Source organism: Solenopsis invicta, chromosome 16 (assembly GCF_016802725.1).
Source record: "Solenopsis invicta isolate M01_SB chromosome 16, UNIL_Sinv_3.0, whole genome shotgun sequence".
Lineage (NCBI taxonomy): Eukaryota > Metazoa > Arthropoda > Insecta > Hymenoptera > Formicidae > Solenopsis > Solenopsis invicta.
In genome coordinates, this window is record NC_052679.1 from 22,459,544 (window position 1) to 22,481,145 (window position 21,602).

At 35.8% G+C, this 21,602-nt stretch overlaps 1 protein-coding gene across 2 annotated transcripts in view; it reads left to right on the top strand.

Annotated features, from left to right (window-relative positions):
* LOC105206612 overlaps positions 1–21,602 on the top strand; it is a 110,876-nt gene that overhangs the window by 67,462 nt on the left and 21,812 nt on the right. The gene's annotated exons all lie outside the window — the stretch shown is intronic.

Below are 21,602 nucleotides of genomic sequence, written 5' to 3' on the forward strand. Positions count from 1 at the left end.
CGTTATGCCTTTCTTCGTTATATGTTTGGACGATATGAGATCCGCGTATGTCCGTCTAATAATCGCGCGTGAAAGGCAACGCCTAGAGGTAAGTCGTATCCTGAATCGTCTGAATTATCAGAAGCGACAACGCCTAGAAGCGAGACATGCTCTGATTGTGAATCGCTAGGCCTTCAATCAAGAATGAGTCTTCGTTCTGTGTTCGCGTTCGATGCTCGCGACCATAAAGAGATTCGTTCACCGTCGAACTTGAGTTTTCATACTCGCGTATCACACACTGTCCACGACCGTGGCTTTGAGCAAAAAGAGAGCTTTTTGGACTTTTGTATGCCCCATATACAGAGTGATTATTAATGATTGTTTCCAATTTTTACCATCGGAGCACGCATTTGTAATTTCTAATATAATAATATGTTAGAAATACGTATCCGTCATTAAATCATGCTCCGATGATAAAAAGTGGGAACTTTCATTAATAATCACCCTGTATATTGGCCGACTTTGCGCGGTCTCGTCCCGCTCGGCAAATCCTTGCCGAGCACCCGCCTGGATTGGCGAATTTGTCTCTTCAGATCGCGAGTACGACGAAAGAGCGCTGAGCGACTAGAACAAACGGTCGCTGCGAGCGCGTTATCACAAACACTGCTACCACCGCTCAATATTCTCAATATTTCTCAATAATATCTTCAATAATATTCTCAATCGCGGTATTGAATTCACGGTATCAGAAGAATCTAAAGAGTCGTGATGATTAAAGTACGCGGTGCCGAATCTCGACGCCACGGCGCCTGACCGAAATGTGACTGTCAAAAGGACGCCACGTGTTTCTTCTAAATCAGCCAGTGCCCGAAAATCTCTAAATTTCTTCCATCCTTAACGTAGGAGCGCATGTGTACATACATATATATATATATATATATATATATGTATGTGTGTGAGTGCGAGTCGCGCGCAACTATAGTCTTCGCTTCGTTACACATTATTTGAATAAAACGATCTTTATAATCCCACGAAATAATGTGTACGAGCTGTATATCCCAAAGCTTTTAAAATGCTGTTCAACTTCGATCGCAATATCATAATAATAATAATAATAAAAAACACTATTTTCAAGGGTTCTATGAATCCACTCTCTTTTATCCCCCTTTGTCGTGTCACGTAACACTTGACCCGTAAATATGAATCATGATAGCGTGTTTTGTATAAAGCTTTTTATTCATGATTCTCTCGCGCACATGTAACAAGTTTCTTTTGTAAACAGACTTTTCCACTTTTTAATTAGTTAATTAAAAATCAATTACAACAAATTCTAATTGATATTTGTTGACATTATTCTATGGCCAGAATTCATTTCGTTCTTATATTTGAGATCGTCTGAGTACCATCTTAAGATGTCGTTAGTTAAGCATCTTAATGTATCTCTTGAGGCGGTCTTTAAATAAGAATCAATTATGAATACTGGCCTATGACACTATTGTGCAATTTAATGCGTTTCACCTTCATTCTGATACCTACAAGAATTTTCCACTTTTTTTCAATCAGTTAATTAATGATTCATTACGTGGCAACAAATTTTAATCGACATTTGTTGACACTCTATAGCACAGTTTGCAATTTAATGCACTTCATTTTCACTCTATAGTCTATCACATGATACTTACAAGAAATTACAATTTAGTTACGATCGCTTCAATTACCAAATGCATATTCCGGAGACTTGGCAAAGGCCAACGCCCGCGATCTGTGACCTTCGGCACACTGCATTGTTCTCTATCAGCCGCAATCGTCAGATACCTTTTTTTTTTCACGAATTTTTGCGCGACTACACGCCGCGGTGTTCGCCATTTGCTCGGGTGGATTACGATGCGAAACGCGCATCGGCGACGGGTGCAACAATTTCAATGCAAATGTCGCAGCGTGCAGCGAATACAAAACCCGCGAGAGTCGCCGTGCCATTAGATAGGAGGGCGTCGCGAGCAGAGTGAGAGAAAGAGGAAGAGAGAAAAGTTCGACTAACGTTTTGCTATTGCCAGTGGCAGAATTCGGGAAAATCCGTCCAGGAAAATATGCAACAGAGAGGTTGCTATTAGAAAAACAGAAATTTTTCCTCTTTTGATGCCTATCGAAAAGCAAAAGGAATATGTTATATTAAAGAAAAAAAAAACAAAGAAATACATTTTGAGACATATTGCGTCATTTGACAGATACAAATGTTGACGATTGTTATTTTTCACAACATTTTTGTAGAATGTTTAGTATTTTATATGAATCAGTTATTTTTTTTAACCGCTAAATTTTAAAGAGGCTATGGACGAGCAATAATCGGCTTTTACAAAAACAATATACTAATATGTACAGACATTGGACGCGGATATGTACATTGTTAAACCGCGGAACAAGTTTCTGCCTTAGGCTGATGGCAGAGAACGAGACGTAAGCGCTTAAGCGATCATATTACCATAAATTGTATAAATGTCAACGTGATACTCACATATCTTTTTTACTTCAGGGTCTTTAAATTTTCGTCCAATTAATTGTTTTGTCGAATAAAATGTATTAGAAGGATTGGTGACTGCTTTCCATTTTGCTGGTATGCCAACTCTAGAGAGAGTTGGCATGCCTGCAAAACGTCAAGCTGTCACCAATTCTTCTATATGATGAATGTATACGTTCATTACCTGAAAAAAAAATTATTTATAACAAAAAAGAAAATAAATTAAGGATCAGTTATACGAACTTCGTGTAACTTAAATTCATGAATCGTCAACTGCAAGATTTAAAACTGATCAACCCTATATAATCTAATTATCCTGACATTCCTTGTCTTAATAAAAATAAATACATAATTAAAAAAAATATATACACAAATTCGAATAAAATTTTGAGATCTGCATATCATAAATGTCGTACGGAATTAAGAATTAAAATTAAAAAATTATAAGATCTATCTGAAAAGTTACGCGTTGTCATGTAATTCGTCGTTATTTTTTGCGTGGTGTTAAAAGTTTTTTTCTTAAAGGCTGCCGATCAAATAATGTCATCTAACGTGAATGGATTACTTCTATCTGTGTTAAATTGTAATAATTATCCGCAATTTTTTTTTTATAAAGGCGTAATACGTATTGGTTGGTGATTAATATGGTTCCCCTAGTTCACGAACTGATGTATATGTCCGTAACGAGAAAGAAGGAAAAAGCGAACTTGATTGAACATAGTAGTAAGGTTTCTAGTATCATGGGGTTATATTAAGCTAAATAATAACGTGTTTTTCAAGCCTATCGTATAGCTAGATAGTTATTGGTTTTGCTTCTTTCTAGTAAATCAAAATAAGATTCATCTAAATATCTCAGTGTCACTATTTAAATTAATGCTGTTTTTTTTTAAGCCTTAATACGAATCATTTCCGAGATTAATCTTTTATGATAGTTTTGTTTGTGATTTAAGATTGCTGGATTATCCCAATTAAAATTATGATTATACTGCTGCATATGTTCCGTGATTACTGAGCGCTTTGGTGCATCCTTATTTATGTTCTTTTTGTGTTTGTTCACTCTCGTTTTTAGTTTTCTCTTGGTTTGGTCGTTGGTTGGGATACGTTGCATCACAATCATTGCAATTAATTTTGTACAATACGTTATTGTTAGCATCTGCTGGATCTCTGTACTTGCATCTTTCTATAATGCTATTGAGTCTACACAAACATTTATATCTTATTAGAAACTGTTTTCTGTCTATGGATGCAATCGTTTCCGACACATATCCAAATATCTGAAAAATGTTCTATTAATATTCTTCTTTCCGGATAGACAGCGAATTAGTTTCAGATATGTTGATAATATATAACTGAAGCGAGTACACTGTATGCTTAGAGAAAATAAGAACATCTTTTAGTCGACTACGCAATAACATTTCCGTTTACTGGAAAGGCACGTAACGTCGAGGAAGATATAAAGTAACGTTTCATTTCTGTGAAAGCTGTTTTGAATACAGCGCGTTCTTGTACTTTTATCCTATCTTCGCCCTCTTTCTGACGTAACGTACCACGTAATAGTAGATGGCAGGCAGAAGTGCAGACTTACAGGAACAACAGCGGAATTTACATTGGGTGTACACACGTCTCGGTGTTGTCTCTCTTGAATCCGTTATTTGGCGGCTGCCGCAATGGACCTGCACGTACGTCACTTTGCAAGTACGGCGTGTAACAACACATTTACGATGTTCATGTTCTTTAAATTCTACCCGTTAAAGAAATAATATGATACTTGAGACAGACTTAAATATAAGAATCAATTATAAGCATCTCTAATTAATTGATGACACCTCAAGATGGTACTTAAAATAATCTCAAATATAAGAGTCTACTGTGAATACCAGCCTAAAAGGTGTTTTAATTTACCTTTGCTCTTTTCTTAAATAATTCCGTTTTCTTCACACTGAAAAAAATAGAAAAAAATTTTTGTAATTACAACTAAAATGTTTGATACACGCTTTATGATTGATAATACCAAATATTTTACTAGCGCCAATCAAATTTATTATAGACAGAACAAAATTTACAATCGGTTTTTCATTAATTCTAAACATAATCATAATTTTTATTAATTCTAATATAGTTTTCCAAAAGTTAAAAATTGGTTTTTAGTCTTTACCTTTTCAACTTTTCTCGCGCCACAGTTCGCGCTTCTTCAAAATACACGCAGATACATATTTATAGATCAGAGAATTGACTGTATGCACTCCGACGAGTAAAGTAATTCTTCCGAACGATATTGCCCTGCTCTCTCTCCGTGAGCAGCAATAAATATAACAATAAAAACTGTCGCGGTGAAATATCGCGGGTAGTCTGCGTATTAACGAGACTATAGTCTTATAGGACGTTTGAATATCGTGAACATTACTTTATTGGCCTCCACTCAGCGCAGTCGTTCACCCCATACTGTTATATACATATATAAAATGCAATAACGCTGCGAGCAACGTTATCAGCGATATACGTGTCGCAAGAATTTTTTGACCCAAAAATTAAGAAAATCACAGAAAAAACGGAACAGTACGTTAAATTTTAAATACACCGTTCCAACTAAAACAAAAGTGAGGTCATTCAAAACATTACGGTTTAAAATAATGAATTCAGGAAACGTTGAATTTTAATCTCGATTCGTAAATTTTTAAAACGCATTTAGAAGTAGCAAGTTATCGCAAATGGAAAAAGGTACGAGGCAAAAAAAATCGTAGCGCGATTTGGAAACCAATGCCCATAGCACTTCTGCTCTAATTTTAGGAAGCTTTTAGCACGTCAATGGAGAACCTAGGGCAACGTGGTGTCAAGTTTCTGGCTTTTACCAACTCTCTGTTCTTTCTTTTATTTTTTCTTTTTTTTTTTAAATCCGGAAATGCCTGCACTAACATTTGGAATTCTAGAATTGCGAAACAAACTTCAACTACCGCAATCTCGAATGCTGCGGCTGCACAGCGTGCACGTATGTGTACCGTGTGCTCGTTGGTCCGGATAAGAGTAACTCAACGCTAGTATCTACTTTGGTGTTGCCAAATATAGTTTACACCGTTTGACATGTGATTCTGTAGGAACGTGTGCGAGTTTAGTAATACCGCGGTTGCTCGGCTGTACAAGATTGCAGATTCTAGCATGTGACTTGCAGACTGTGATTTAGTAACACAAAAGTTGCAATTCGCGTGCGCGACTTGGCCCTGAATAGACTGCGAAGCAAACTTCTTGATTGATGTTAAGTGGAATTGAAAAGAGCGTAAAACAACTGATCTCCCAAGTAGTAGAAAGATGTAATATACGCGTGCACGCATCTGATTCGTTTTTCAAGTATGCAGCTAAGTACACAATAACGCTAAATGCACAATAAGTGGATTGTTGATACGTGTCGATATTAAACATTTGTAAGGAACTTTTGGCTTTTAATAAATACACATTGTTATCACAAATTTATGACGGAACTCGATTTTATCAGTAATCAATAATGTTATTAAAGCAAAGCGATTAATTTTATTCTTGACGTGACAGACTTCTGTAAATAATGCAATATGAAAAGCTGATCGATGTGAGCGTGCAATATGAAATTGAAGCAATATGGAATTTTTCGTCCTATTAAATTTCAAATTGATCAATCTGGTATCAGCTGTCATATCTCTGGGCTATTGGTATTGTATCTTTGTCGAAACGGGATTACGGCAATCCGGCCAATACCAAATGTAAACCGTGTAAGCCTCGTGATGTATAGTCTTCGATAAAACGAATAATTGACCCCGTTCCTCGTTATCGCACGAAACAGTAAGATGAGCCAGCAGACAGTATCAATCCGTTTTGATAGAATAAGCGGCTGTAATTCCCTACAATTCAGCATCTCGAATAAAACGCACACCCGATTATTATTAGCATGTCTGCATCCATAGCATGTACATATCACGTGATAACTATTGATCTCAAGATACGAGAATCGTACGCATGTCTGTCTTGAAAAGTGAGAAGGCAACGTTTCGCACAGTGTGTGTCCCCGGCGCTCGAGCGCTTCTTGCAGCGAACCTAAAGCGGGATGTACAGAAAACCGTGGAAACTATGTTTAGATCAGAGAAATTTAACGCAGTCGGAAAATGTCGGCAAGGGAAGGTCGGGAAACTGCGTGAAAGTCTTGAATTTCTCGTCGCGATGCAAATGAAGGAAACCATGTTGTTAACCATACTTTTGTCTTACAATTAGTATTACACAATTAATCATTGAATTTTGGTCGGTGAATATATTCAAGAATGGCTTGGAATTTCACTTACTCTAGTCGCTATAAACGTGTGCCATTTTTTAGATGGCAATCCTATCCGCGCCAATACAATTTGCGAAGACCGCAAATAATGAAACTTTTGAGTGTCATTTAAATCAGGACTCGAATGAGTTAAATAATTAAACAAGAAACGCGTGTCAATCTTCGTATTTACCGGTAAACGTTGGCAATTCAATTCTCGGTAATCTCACTTATTTGTTATAGGCCGGTATTTGTAGTCTTTCATTATTCATAGCTCAGGGTGCCTCCAGGATAGTCCTTTCTCCCTCTTCGTTATTAATGTTTAATCCCTCTCTGATCAATCTTTTCGCTAATACCTTTGATCTGATATATTTATTTGCTACGTTTTCAGATTCTGTTTTTAAATCTTCTCTTGAAATCGTATCATTACTAGCGGCTATCTCTTTTCGCGTTTCCGTGAACGTTTTATACGCTTCATATATCTTCTCGGCTCTTAATTTTACAATTCCGGCGCGTTACGGTCCTTGTAATGATAACCGCCTTCAGCTCTGTCGTAGTCTGAGATCGATAAAATATCATCACCTATACGCCATCTCGGTCAATTCCCCTGATCGGTTTACGCGCGTACAGCCATTACGGTTCGTAAATTATAATACAGAAAAAGAAAGAATAATTATTTTCCATTTTATCTTTCTCTTTGCATTCCCTCTTCCTGAAATATTAGAATTGCCGCTGCAAAGCGATTTCAAAGCGGATTTAAGTTTGTAATTGCTTTAATAATCATTGATTCCGACATAACTTGGATCATTTTGGGGCTTGATCAACTTTACGTACTCTAGGGATGCATTCGATTCCGCTGCACCGAAATATAATCGATTCCAGGCACAATCGGCTATCGAAACCTGTGGAGCGTGGCGACGAGAGAGGGGGAGGGGAAGGCAATTAGGTGATTAAACTGCTAATATGAACGGAAGCCGCGGGGTGAGCAAATGCGATATCGGCCAATAAATTCCCGATGGAGTTCCCGTTCGGCTTTATCGCGCGCCACGACTTTAAACCACCCCGCGCTGTTATTCCTAACGGGTATAAGAGGTACGGCGAAAGGGGTTGAAAGGAGTGAATCTTCTCCCCCCCCCCTCCCCTGTATTCGGCTCGAGCTTTTCGTCGGGTTTCGGCGCCCGAAGTTTGCGCTCACAAAGGAAAGATAAAGTACTTCCGCAAGTACAACGATCACAGTTGTGCGAGTCGATGGAGTAGAGTGAATGACGTTATCGATATATCTATAATAATTGTTGTGATTGCCAAATGAATGAAATAAGTGAACGAAATTGGAAAAATGATTAAGCGATCTTAATATTATTAATAAATGAATTATTAGTTTTGATACAGGAAGAATTTCCATCCTCGAAGTATACCTAGTGTTATCTCGTGCTTATTAGATCAGGTCTTGTTTAATTAGCGAATTAGACTTTCCTAGTTACGTGAAACGAGATTGAGTTTACTTCCACGAATACGAAGTTTCGCTTGTTATTTTTATTGAAATTAATGTTTAATTAACATATTCCTACGAATTGCGATCTTAACGAAAGCTCTAACAAGACAATAATAATTTTATAAGTTTTCAACTCTTACTAGCTTTTGTAAGACATGTAACGGAAAAACTCTTTCCTAGCTTTTCCTAATTTTAATACGATGTTGGTATTGAGGCACATACACGATCACACCGTTATGTTCACTGACTTTGACGTCGATATTGATGAAATTCCTGCAGCTTATGGATGAATACGTTCAATAATTTCAAATTTCGCTTATTAACGTATTACAAAATTATTATTACTATAAACATATTTCGCGTTATTCATATTTAATTAAATTATATATCGGAATTTATTTTTTATTTTTAAACATTGAATTGCCGGTTATCCCGTAGGCCGGATAGCGAGTTAATGAAGTTTTTCTAGTTAATTAAAGCTGCAAATAATATTGCTAAAAACGGAACTGCGTCGACCGCAGCGCATAATATAAATTTCCCCATTAGATTGCAGTAATCATACAGACGACAAGTTCTTTGTCTACATCTGCCACCGGCAGCAAACTGCGGAAACGAGACTTCCTCTATTCACGAGTTAGTTCTCAACGTCAAGGATGACTGGAGATTACAGATTTCTTTTGTTTCACAAAGTAACTATGATGGATTCTTCTGTAAATGGTATCGTATGCATCATCCATTTGCGCAGATGTAACAGATGTAATCTAGAAAATACTAGAAGACGTAGAACGTTCAAGTTTATTAAACCGTGAAATTGTATCGAAAATTACTTGTCTGTTTCCTCTTAAGCTCGTGCTTGCCAAATTTCAAAAGTTTTATCAAGACGAGGACGTGTATCGGGATGTACGGCGGATCTAAAGTCAGATAATAAACTGCTGATGAACGTAATCTATCTTTAGAAAATCACAAAAGAAAGATATTGAAATTATTTCTTTGCCTGTCCTTATAATGTTGGAGTCTTCTAAATTAATCGTAGGTTGTGTGATACCATTGTAATTCTATAAATTTCAGTCAGAAGTTATTTTTCATTAAGTACTTTCCGAGTTATGACGCTTGAAAGTTACAGTACACTGTAGCTTTCAAGCCTCACAATTCGGAAAGTACTCAACGAAAATAAACTTTCTTGTAGAGTTTTGGAAAGGTCTTGACACCAGCTGTTAGATTCTGGAATCAAAAATAGGGTGTTCCGTTTAAAAAAGTTGTATATATATTATATACCACCCTCTATATATATTAATATATATTTTACATATTGAATATCTGATTACGTGTGCGTGCAAAATTCAAAAATTAGTTATACTTGTTACAAGGAAGCTGTAAACGTTTACTTACATCCTCTTGCGTTAAGTATTCATATATTTTTGCTTATATTTTCTTGCGTTTATATTCTCTTGCATTATCTATTCACTTGCGTTTATATTTTCTTGTATTTATATTCTTTTGTGTTAATTGTTTACTTACGTTGCTTATATTCTCTTATGTTAATTATTTACTTTTGCTTGTATCTTTTTATATCAACTGCTCTAGTTCTGAATATATTATTCATTTAAGAAAAGTATACATATTTTTATAGTTTATTTACTTTATTTTTTATTAAAATATACAAAGTTTTATTGTGATTGTCTGTTTAATTATTTTACAAATAAATAAGTAAATTTTGTTTATTTTACAAAACTGATCTCTGCATGTCAATGAATCTTTACATAAATTATCTTAAATATTTAAAGTATTTAAATAAAATAAATCAAGATTTTTTTTATTATTATATTTTTTTATTTTCTTATTTTATTATTAATTATATTTTTATTAGAGCACTTTTGATAGAAATAATTTTTTATTTAGACAGAAAATTGTCGCCACATTTTTTCTATTACTTTTAAATGCAATATAAAATAAATTATTCTATTATTTACTTCTTGTCATTTTATTTTATAGAATATAAAATCTAATTAATAATAATTATTAATAATTACTAAAAATATAGTTACACTCATATTTCATATAAAATATTAAATATGTTTACATCTATTCTATATCTATTCTATTTTTCTTTTATGTCAATTCTTTATGACTAAAGATCATGATCTTTATTTAATGCATGCATTCTTACTTGCTTTATGGTGACTGTCTTGACAAAGGTATTCTCAGAGTTTGTCATTACCTTCCGAGATATAGTGTGATCAATTGAAAATCTAATATTGCTCTGGGTTTGAATCTAGATTGTTGTCACACGCGCCACTTTTAGTTTGTTGTTAAAATATATTATGTTGGTAGAAATTTCATGCATTTTTTGAATAGTTACTAAGCAGTTTTACTACTTCTCTAGCAACCGACAAGTAAAACTACTGAGAATACCAAGATGTAACGCTTTGCCTGCTGTTACTATAATGCACGAAAGATATGCAAAATCGGAATTTATTTACTGAACAAAAATCGGACAATAGATGAACTATTCAATTGATTGATGACTGCAACCGGGAAACCTAACCTAAGCTGTCTATTGATATTGGACAATAACCAGGTAAGTATCTATACATCTTTTTATTAGGAAAACTTCTTTAGTCATTGAATAAAACTCTATCAAGTTCTTGTTCATTTCCTATGCAATATTATTAGAATTAATGAGAATACAGTAATATTAGACAGTAACTGTATGGGTGTCAAGGAAAACTGCATATATTTCTACTAGAGGTTTGTCTCTTATAATTATTTATATTTTATTCATAACTTTTGCGTTGTTTTCTTCTCACATTTGTATTGTTTAACATAATATATAATGAACAGAAGCATATCAGATTTGACACGATAATTAAGTCTCGTTGCGGATTTTGGTTCTATTAATTTATTACCGAATACGCAAACTCAATAAGTTAACATTAGGATCCAAAGTTTTGGTTATCATTCTGCGATCTTTTCGGATGAGTCACTTTCTCAATTCCACTGTCGTTTAATATAACTTTCAGTTGTGCTTATTGTTAGTGCGAAATTATGTAGACTTTTAGGGAGAGTATTTTCTCTCCTACGGGATCAAGTTATTCTTGATTGATGCCACTTCGGACTTGGCAGACCTGTTAGTGACTCAACCGTCTTGGACCGTGGGTGGTTGGAACGCTATGATATGCATTTCGGCAATATCGTTACGCCGAAGACTGACTCCAGTGAGTCGAAAAGTTCGTATTCCATTGTGTTCAATAAAGTTTACAATTTTTTCAAATAAAATGTAACTGTGCCTCAAGAATCGACTCTCGTTAGCCTTCTTTAGATATTATTATTTTTAATCCTTGAGAGTCCCTTTGCAATTTTATTGTAATAGTACAAGCATATTTTAACAAATTTCGTATGAGAATTTCGCAGTAAATTACGCCGTTACATCTTCCTCTTGCATTATATAAATAGCTTGTAAAAGCGCTCGCGGACTTCGTCGTGCATTCCTCAACGCATGTTGAAATCCCGCTAGAAAGAGGGAAAGGGGTCCACGCACAAAGAAAACACAGAATCGCCGTAACCTTGGCGTGGTCGTGAGAATGAATATGGCAATGCACGCGCGTTCGCTCATGTCATGTGCGTATGCAGTACGCGTGCGGAACGCGCGATTTCCCGATCGTCGCGTCGCTCGCTGGCGAGACTCGCGTAACTTCTACCGGTCGCGCGAAACCAAAAATAGCTCGTACAAGACACGTGCTTCTACACACACACGTGTACATACCGATGGGGAGCACGTATTTAAAAAAGCTGAAAGCCACTCGATTGAAATTAATCGCATCCGCAATCGTCGAAGCGATCGAAGCGACTAATCGAGGGAAATTTTGTTTCGTAAAAGAAAAAAAAATATCCAGCGATAAAATCCGTCGTTGCGCGTGCAATGGAAACGTTTCTCTCGGCGAGCGGTAGATATTTCAACTTTTTCGAAAGCGAGAAAGCCTAGAGGAAGACAGCCACTAGCCCGCATTTTGCGCCGGGATTCGTCGATCGGTGTCATCAATTAGCTCGTTCGCTTTCATTCGGCGCAGCCGTGCGTGCGAAGCGCATGGATATACGCTCGCTGCTCCTTCCTTTACTGCCAATTGTATATATTTCTTTTTTTTTTTTTTTAATTTAGCACGTGTATTTACGTTCGATTTTCTAGTTATGCAAAGGGAAATTTTAACCGAAAGTGATAGCCGACTCGGTCACGTTTGTCGACGCGACAGACGCGGTGAAATCGTTAGTACAGGACTCGAAGCTGAGCTGGGACACGCATATAGGAATCTTCGCTGTGTATGCGTTATCGTTATTGCCCGTATTACCGCGATAGAAATGCATAGAGGATCTCTTGTTTCCGCTTGCGAATCCGCTTGCGATGTAGATTCAGCAGATCATAAATCTTCCCCTAACTGCGATTAATGTAACGAGGCTGCGATGAATAATTTGATTAATGGCTCTCTAACACTTCATCGAGTATTGTTGCGTGATAAAAATATTGTTTTTATCGTGGGAAAGCAATATATAATGGAAGAATTAAGGTAATTCGCAAATGTCGGCAAAGCACTGCATCAATATATAATACGGCAATTGTGTATTCTGGTCATTCATAATTGAAAATCTGCTCATTATGAAAACGTGTTATATATATAGTTGAGCTTTGCTTTTCCAAAAAAAGATTTTATCCACATGTAGTCGTACGCGAGAAGAACAATTTTGTTGAAATATAGATCTAAAAGTAATTGTGTTGAACAATTAAAAAAATTATATTGGACGTTAAACTGGTACCTAGAATGTCAATATTTTTTGCAGCATTATTATCATGCTTGAACATTCTACATAATTTTGATAGGCCAGTATAAAATTATTTTCTGATCTGTATCCAGCTAAATTTTCAGATATTACAGTAAAATTATTCTTTCCGCGTAGCGATGCTCAAGATCAACGTTTGTAAATCGAGTTCATGTTGCTCGTCGATAAATCGAAATAAAAATTTTGTCCTGCGGTGAAACACTCGGAAAAAAAAATTCGCGAGCCGCAACATTAAGCCGGCGGGCAATATCGGCGATATGTAACCAGGCAATTACCGGAGGCACGCATCGAGCGATGATTTGTATTCCGCGACGCGAGTAACAGCACGACCGCACGTAACCGCGCGAGCGAACCGCGCCGTAATTAAAATCGCAAAGCTATGCGCCATTTAAATCGCGCCGCAGGTGCGAATCTTTTGTGCTTTCTATAGAGCACGCGAGTTTTACCGTGTATTCCGCTCAAACGAGCGATGCCCCCATGTCGGCAAAGCTGAAATAACGATAAAACGCATGGTCGTCAAGCATCGTCTCGCACGACGGCACATAAATAACAATCGGCATGTCTAAATTTCTCTTTTGTGTGACTCTCCTTTCGTCTTCATGGACGTTGGGCGTTGATCTAGTTTATTGAAATAAAATATTTCCTCGTCACGTGCAGATATTAAACGGACATTAATTAATTATTAATTAATCGGTTGTAGCAGTTGCCAATAAATCTAGTTTAAGATGCAAAATGGCGAACCAATTGTACACATGTACATTGAAAAAAAGAATCGTTAATTGAATTTTTCAACTTGATTAAATTTCTTTAACTCAAGTATTTATGTTAAATATAGAAATGCTTGAGCTGAAGGAATTTAATTTAACTTACATAACGTAAATACTTTAATCGAATCAACAGTTTTTTTTTCAGTATATAATTCGCTCTAACTTTTTGATGAATTAATTTTCACGCTGCATCTGAGATGTTACAAAATTGACAGAAAGCATGCGCACTATATTATATTCATTATATAAAGTTTGAAGCCAAATTTTATTTAGTCGAAAATGTTGAACGTCACGATCGCAAACTGTATAAATGTGTATTCGTTATAATTCAGGATGTCATTTGCAGGGTGCTCTAGATAGCATCGTGTTAATTAAATTATTTCTCTTGATTAATTTCAAGTCAATTCTTGTTCAAACACAACGACATTATTTATTGAGCAATTTTGCATTTTATCGAGCGATTTTATACAGCAATGAAAATCATCGCTAGTCATTCAATGAAAATTGGAGCAAATGCTACAGACGCTGCGATCCGCGCGAATTCCGTATTTAATCAGAACGCTCCGGATGCATTTTTATTTCTACGTCCTTCGCAATTTGTCTTGTTCAGTGGCAGGCATTGTCGCGTGGCGCCACCGGAATTTTCCTAAAAAAGATCAACGTCGCCGCCAAGCTTTACTTTTCTTCGGGTTTCCGAAGGGGCGGCGATGTAGAAACCACGGAAGCGGAAACTCAGTAGGGCGAGGATGGTTTACAGGAACACACAATGGCTGGAACGTAAGGATCACGTCGGCCGAGTTTTACGGTAGCTAGAGAGAAACCTTTCTCTCCCTCTGAGACAATTTTAACAGGCGTCCCGTTTTCCTTCCCGACGTGACACTTTTTTTTTCCTCCCCGTTGGATTAACTCGGTTCTGGTTACTGGATTAAAAGGACAGCCCCGCGCGGCGAATTTTTCCTGTCGACGAGCGACGGCGGCCGGAATTTTCCCAACTGACTGCGGAAAAGTTAGAACGATCGCCGGCTGCTTAATCCGTTACTCGGCAACCGGTTAATGTAGTTAGTTCACTCGGTAAATTGTTTGGGATGCGTTAACAGAGCGGAGAATAAAAAGTATTCGTGAACTTTCGCGAGCTTTCGCGTTTACCTTAGCGGCTCTTGGATTTTCCTTAATCAACTCCGATTCAACGTCTTAGTGAATGATTCCTGCTTGTCGAGTTTTCTATTATTTCAACGTATCGCGCACACAGTTGTGTTGTAGAATGTTTCGAATTTAACAAATAGCGTTTCGTCCTTGGGTTTCCTGATCTCTTGTTGATTTCTTGCGTCTAAGACGAAGAAAGCTCGACATCGATTCACGAGGGAAAGAGAAAATTAATTTCTGAAAGCAGTTACTCCCTGAGGAAAAATCAAGGGGTAATGATGAAAATGGCCACTCTTGATATATATTAATATATCAAGATAAAGAGAATATTTAATAAATGTAAAAATAATATTTATAATACCAGGAAGTGCGGAGAAAATTGCCGATAACAATAAAATGTTATACAAAATACGTAATGCATACGTGATATTACTTTCTTGTTTTATTTATTATAGTATATTATATGCTATAGTATATTTTATTATTATAGTATATTATGTAGTATTATATATAGTATATTCAATACGCTTTTATTTATTAAAGCATAGAAAAATCAAATATCATTTTTGATAACGTTTCTGAGAGATCTTCTTCTAGGGATGATAAATATTAATTTTTATATACTTTAATGAATAAAACAAAAATCCAATATACTATATAATGTATTTACTATAATATTGTAATACTTTAATAATGTTATATATTATAATAAATAAAATAAAAAAATATTTGAATAAACAAAAATGGACAAAATTTGCCTTTTTTGTTTATTTTTTATGTATTTTAATGCATAAAAAATAAAAAAAATAATTAAAAAAATAACACAAAGAAAAACAAAAAATAAGAGTTATCACGTCCTGGTCTATCGTTCTGTATTAGACAAAGAGTGATTTTAAAAAATTTAATATTTTTTTAATAAAACTTACTACTGTGTATAAGTTTATAAACAAAATGCATCTGAAAATGAGTGTAGATATATATATTTAAAAAATATACAAATCTGATCACAAAAATTAAGAAGATTGAAACATAATATTACGTATTTTGTGTGAAATTTTATTATCAGCAATTTTTCCCCGCACTTCTCCGCGGCATTATAAATATTTTTTTTTTTTATATAATCAAGAAACGCTGTGGAATTAACTTTTTAGGTTTCTGCTCGGGGCCAATTTTGATCATTTTCATACACCCTCCTTTGAATCGACTAAGTGTTATTTAAATTTTGGATAGTAGATACTCTGCGTATCCCAATAATCCTGACGCAGCGATATATTTGTTTCTGGATATCGGCGGAAGATGAATGCAGGTCGTTTCACTGTGCAGGAGTCAGCGGGGTGGTATGATATCAAAAACGGTCTCTGCGGTGGCTGCGAGCCAAGTATAGATTGCCAACTGTCGCTGGACAATGATATACACCACGCTGAAAGGATTTCAAAGGAGTGCACTGTCGGCCGTGTATCGTGCACAGTGTTACGCCGTCGTTGGACCTGGTGGCTTCCTGAAGAAATATCGTTACTACGCCATTTGTCTCCCGAGAGTAAGCCGCCTCGCGGAGATATCGCGTCGGAGATACTTCTCAAAATTTGGTTAATGCGTTAATCTGAAAATTATTGGGTGCACAAACTATAAAATTTCAATATTGCGAGAGCTCTATGCGAGGAATAAAATTCCCATTTTATCTTACCGAGTATGATTTCACGCGCGTTTGTATTTTTAAATAATGACAGTTGATTTAGTGAGAGCTCAACGTCATTCATGTTTGTTTTTGACGGACACGCATTTACTAAATTGCCTTATTTTATAATGTATACCTGTTACCTTTTGTTATATCTCACTTTTCACGAGCAATTTTATGTTTTTTTAAATACTATCTTTTATTACGGGATAGAATGTGCATTTAAAGCAATATGAAATTGCATTTAATTTAAAATTATCTCAACGACCATACGTGCAATGTGAGAAGCGTTGAGAATTTCCGTTTTATTTCCCGCAGTAATCTATTATAACGTTAAGTTTTATTTAAGTGGGTTATCGCATTTCGGGCGTTTCCGCAATTGCGAGTGCGAATTATTTTTTTTTTTTTCTGTACAGGCGGTTATAACTAACGGGGGCTGCGCTATGTTTAGACAACGTCGCGCTTGTTATCGAAGCAAGGAGGCTAATCAATAATTCATGATGGCATAGGGCATCTTCGGTCCATCCACCCCGGCGTTGAAACGTGCCTCTCTAATTCTGCGTTACGTTGCACGGAGTAATTACTGCCACAGTTTCAAGTCCAACGCGGCACTTAGACTAATTAAGAGTCGGGCTTCCGTCACGTTGCTTCGCCGTCTTTGGACGGAAAACTGTTAGTTAAGAGCTTCTTTTATATTCTTGGCGTAGATCGTAAAACATAAAACCGACGTAACATGTAGCCCAGGGGATATTGTACCTCGCGTACTGACTCCGCGTCTACCTTTAAAACGGATTAGTTATAGCACACTATCTTTTGATTAACTAAGTCTTGACTGATTTTCCCGTCCATTTATCAATCATTTAACCGTAATAGATAAAGAAATAAGAAATTATTCTTTTAGAAAAGAATATCTTATTTAGAAAAGTTTATTGAACCATATAATGTGTGGTAATGTACGTAGATGGAATCATGTACATGCAACACATATTCTACACCTTTCACTCACCCTAACTCACCCTAGTAAGCGCCCTTTCTGAATACTAAATTATTCCATTGATCAGCAGAGAGTTTAATTTTGCCATGTTGAAGTTAATAATTGGGTTATTTGTGTGTTTATAAAGGTTTAAATTATAAATAGCTTGTCAATAAAAAAGTGAAATATATGAAAATGTTGTGCTGCGTAGCTTGTTACTTTAAACATACAATTTACTGTAGGATTATGGTGAAGAAAGGTCTCTGTTAATAATTAGAAGTCTGCTCCGTTTTCTTGAATTTTAAGCCTAACAAATATATACAGAGTGATTCAAGTCGCTCGCGACAGCCGGCACGTACGTATTTCTCATGAAAAATTGAGTTGAAAATGTTAATAGCAAAATGTTGAGAGGTCATCAATAGCTTTAAATGGTGAGCGTTTGAAAATATCCAACCTCAGGGCGTGATGTTTGCGCCGTCAGGGGCAGCGCAAATACTTTTAGCTGTGTTATATGTAAAATATTTAGAAATATAATTAATCCAAATTAATGTTTACAAAAGTGCGCAATTATTTTTTAATTACGATGTAGAAATATTGCTGTATGAAGTATTACACATTCAGCATGGTAACATTTTAAATAAAGAATCAACTCGGTTTTTTACACAATTGTACTGTACAAACTGTTTTGTTCTAACTGTAATAATTCATCATCTTAGGGCAATTATTAAAAATTTTTGTCAATTTGTGATGCTATTATTGTACAATATTCACACATTATGCCTATCAAGATTAAACATAACGAAATTGCTTTAAACCGCTTGTAAAAATCGATCTTGATTATTTTTTTCCGCCTAATAGTTGTAAATAGTCGTAAAAAGCACGTAAAGTGAAGCCTATTTAGATAGGAAAACACATATATTAAAAGGAATGAAAAATGTGCTTTTATGTATAAAATTCAAAGAAACTTTATACTTGCGATTCTTTTTTACAAATTTGGTAAATACGAGACACATTTTCACAATAAAACACATAACGAAATGACATGCACGACAAAATTTCATTGTCAATCTGTCACGTTCCACGCCTATTAGTTCTAATTTTATCTGCGACCGAACGTCGCTACTGTCAACGCGGAATTCTCAGCTGAGGCGATTAAGCATACGCATGTATCACGAATAATAATCTTTTCTAAAATTATTCACATATATAAACTTACAGCGTTTTTCATTGGACGGCACTGAGGCGCACTCAGTGCGTATTGCACTAAAACCGACTAAACCGACACTGTCTACTGGAGCTCGTGCCAAATATCTGCATTTAGTGCGCAAACATTTCAGCCAATGAAATACGCTATTAGTAGGAAAAGTGACAATAGTATGTCGCGCGTCGCAAACTCAGCTCGGCGACTTGAAAATGTGAAATCATACAGCTAAAACTATATCTCACACCTGTAAAGACAAAAAAGAAAAAAAGCTCGAGTCTCAAGACACAAGAGGATAGGTAAGAAGATCGCGTAAGACATAAGGAGACAGCAGAGCCCACTCGTTACTTTGGCTGCTCGACAAACTTTGCGAGTGGCGCCTATTTATAGCACTTGTGCTTGCATTTTAATTACGAGAGAAGCGGTTACCTAGCGGCAGCGCATGGGTATCACCGTCGCGGTTCAGTCGCGTATACTGTGGTGGTTGATGCCTGGGACCACCCCCGTACTAATATCAATATTGTATTATAGAGATGAAAATGACTGGAAAAAATTAGGAACTTTAAACAAAAAGTTCAGTAAAAAAAAGTTTTTTTACTCTGGGTTTGAAAAATGTTTTACTCGGATATGTATATTTTCGACACTATATTATTGTTCTATAGAATTCAATTTTTGCATTCATCAAAATGATTTTTGTGTAAATTTAAACAATCAAAATGTAGTACAATGACTAAAATAACGACTAAAAAAACGACGGCTATCTTTTAACGATGGAGATTATTGTAGGTAGGAAACAAGAAATCAATTCAAAGCTCATGTTATTTGAACAAACACATTTCTTTTGTGTGTATTTAATCAGTAGGGACACAAAAATGTTAAATAATATCGAAATAACGTAACAAACGTACATTAAACGTTTTAGAAAAACCAAGAAAAATAAATTCTGTCTCTCTGTTTTAGTTGTTGGCAAAAATGCAGTTTTTTTACCGTAAAAAAACCAGTTTTTTGCTTGGCTTAAGCTCCAAATTGAAAACCCGTTTTTTAAATCTCTAACTGTATATCATTCAATAGCATTACCATTAATCGTGTTTATTTTACTTTCAAAACTGGAATAAATTCAAGATAAAAATGTGCAAAAATACGTTATATTATTTAGAAATCAATCGCTTTTCTCAAATTTTCAAACTGTGACTGAATCGATTTCGAATTGACCGAAGAGGTGGTCATTAAATTTCGGTCTGTTTACTTAACTACGCCATACAACAATGTCAATAGAGAAAATTGAAAAATTTAATTTACTTTGATAACAACTGCATGCGCGACTAGAAATTCATTTCCGGAAAAATAAATCCAAAGGTTTAACTGGTCAACCTTCGAGTTGGCCGACTCTCTGTTGGTGTCACTCTCGATGCAGCATCCCCAGGTAACGCAGCATCCGTTCTCTTCAACGCGAAAGGCTCGCAGTAAAAGTATCCCGGTTGGGACGACCCCCATGAATTAAACATTGCGCGCATCGTTGGACTCCAGTGTAAACAAAATTCACAAATTCATTTCTGTTCATTCGGCACGCGTACGGTCACGCTCGAAAGGGGAGGCGAATGCTCCGCAATCCCGAGAGTTTATGAATTTTAGGCCGAGATTCTAGCCTCGAAATCACGATCTAATAACGCTAATTGTTTTAGACGCTCGATGACGTGACAGTCGGCTAACCGAATTAACTGTACCGAAAACGACGAACGCGACACGTAGTCGGCTATCTCGTTTTCGTAAACACGGATCTGAATTTACGCGGCTTGCCGCGATTAACAGGCATTGAAATCATATTGAGTTAAAGAGTTTAGCATGAAAATTGTATTTCTGCATCAAACTATTGTTATCCAAGCTAAGTGATGCTATTGTTATTTAAACTAAATGTAGCTGTTGCTGCATAAACTACATGTTATCATTCGTGCTCGTGATTAAATGTAAGGCACACGAGAATACCGTTATTGCCAAAATAGAAATTAAACAAACTCCAGTTAAATAATACTTTTTAAGAGAAACGCTTTTATATATAAATACTATACCTTTAAAAATTGCATCTAAATATGCTATTTATTTACGTTAATATTTGTCCGGCGATGAATACGACTCGCTTGAAATTTCCGTTGGCATTCAGTCTTTCGGAATTTATCACTTAGACAATATTCTTGGGCTGTCGGATATTCAGTCATTTGCTTTCATGGTTGGAGAAAGCGAGCATCCGGGTATAAAACTAATTACAGCTCGATGCAACGATCTCAGGACCTCGATTTTTGCGAGAGAAATTTTTTTTCTCAAGTCTAAGCACAGTTTTATCGCTATTAATGCAACAGGTGCGCGATCGGGCACTCTTCGGTATGCTCGATAAGAAAGAATCGGCCATGATATTTGAGCATTGAGTTGTAATGATACAATAAATTGTTTCTTTATACCAAGAGAAACTCTTGGTTTATAATAGGGAGTAACCTACATAAAATTTAATTGCAAAAATAAATAGGCCGCTAATTGCAGGTTGAAATTAATGTATCTTGATTACGTCTGAGATATAATCGGCGAAAAATGAACGACTGAAATAAAAACATGTTTCTTATTTGCTACTCTGTATGTGTATGTGTGTGAGAATGATAAAATTTTGTATAATTGTATCTCACGACAAATCTGAAAAGAATGGACTTATTTATTGTTTTAATACACGTTGGGCTTTAAATACTTTCTCTTAACATCATCATTTATTGC